The following is a 1,978-nucleotide window of genomic DNA, read 5'->3' on the forward strand; positions in this document are numbered from 1 at the left end:
TGTAAACATGTTTCCCATGCCAATAAAAGCCCTTAGTTTGAAATTTAATTGATAGAGCTCACAAATGCCCAAAAGCCAGTTTTGCATGGGCAGTGCCTTTAACCATGTGTATGTGACAAATAAAATTTGATTTGATTTGAGGACTTCCACCATTTTTAAGTAGTCAACTGGGTGGGACTTCCTATCGGTTAAGGAAGGATCACATAATTCCATTTAGGTCATCAGGAGGGATCAGCCAATTAATTATAGTGGTGAGCAAACTTTGCATAACTGCAGGTAAATCGCCAACCTTGGCTTTATACCTAATTCAAACAACATACTCTAGGCGACAGTATGCACCCTTTCAGTTATATTTCTGTTCTAATCTCCACCTGGCACAGCCAGAAGAGGACTGGCCACCCCTCATAGCCTGGTTCCTCTCTAGGTTTATAATCTCCACCTGGCACAGCCAGAAGAGGACTGGCCACCCCTCATAGCCTGGTTCCTCTCTAGGTTTATAATCTCCACCTGGCACAGCCAGAAGAGGACTGGCCACCCCTCATAGCCTGGTTCCTCTCTAGGTTTATAATCTCCACCTGGCACAGCCAGAAGAGGACTGGTCACCCCTCATAGCCTGGTTCCTCTCTAGGTTTATAATCTCCACCTGGCACAGCCAGAAGAGGACTGGTCACCCCTCATAGCCTGGTTCCTCTCTAGGTTTATAATCTCCACCTGGCACAGCCAGAAGAGGACTGGCCACCCCTCAGAGCCTGGTTCCTCTCTAGGTTTATAATCTCCACCTGGCACAGCCAGAAGAGGACTGGCCACCCCTCATAGCCTGGTTCCTCTCTAGGTTTATAATCTCCACCTGGCACAGCCAGAAGAGGACTGGCCACCCCTCATAGCCTGGTTCCTCTCTAGGTTTATAATCTCCACCCGGCACAGCCAGAAGAGGACTGGTCACCCCTCATAGCCTGGTTCCTCTCTAGGTTTATAATCTCCACCCGGCACAGCCAGAAGAGGACTGGTCACCCCGCATAGCCTGGTTCCTCTCTAGGTTTATAATCTCCACCCGGCACAGCCAGAAGAGGACTGGTCCCCCCTCATAGCCTGGTACCCCTCATAGCCTGGTTCCTCTCTAGGTTTATAATCTCCACCCGGCACAGCCAGAAGAGGACTGGTCACCCCTCATAGCCTGGTTTCTCTCCAGGTTTCTTCATAGGTTTTGGCCTTTCTATGTAGTTTTTCCTTGCCACCGTGCTTCTACACCTGCATTGCTTGCTGTTTGGGGTTTTAGGCTGGGTTTCTGAAAAACACTTTGAGATATCAGCTGATGTAAGAAGGGCTTTATAAATAGATTTGATTTGTTTACCAACTCATAGACGTAGTAGAAGCAAAAAATGTACCACTTCAAAATGGAGATGGCCTTAATGGTGCTGCCCATGCCCACACAGACGCCATTATGGGACAGATGAAAGAGGAGTCCTCTATCATTCTCTATGTTTAAAACACACCACCATAGAAGAAGTGTGATGTTATAAAAATATGACAACTATAAAGATAAACATATAAAGCAGTCTAAGATGGAAAGGCTGAAATGAGATGTTCTGATTAATAAAGTTTCCATTGATTCCACTCTAACTGATGACACTTTCTTGTCTTGCAGAACCTCAGGGAGACAAAGACGCCGGAACCATGTCACAGCCTCTGCACCCTGCAGCCCAGGAGACTGAGCTAGCATGACCAGTACTGCAGCCAGACCACCATAACCCCCGGACAGACGGACGCACAGAGGTATCTGCTGTCTGGCCCTGCTGCCTAGACCTCACCCCGGTCTGGCCCTGCTGCCTAGACCTCACCCCGGTCTGGCCCTGCTGCCTAGACCTCACCCCGGTCTGGCCCTGCTGCCTAGACCTCACCCCGGTCTGGCCCTGCTGCCTAGACCTCACCCCGGCCCGGCCCTGCTGCCTAGACCTCACCCCGGCCTGGCCCTGCTGCC

Source organism: Oncorhynchus mykiss, chromosome 31 (genome assembly GCF_013265735.2).
Source record: "Oncorhynchus mykiss isolate Arlee chromosome 31, USDA_OmykA_1.1, whole genome shotgun sequence".
Lineage (NCBI taxonomy): Eukaryota > Metazoa > Chordata > Actinopteri > Salmoniformes > Salmonidae > Oncorhynchus > Oncorhynchus mykiss.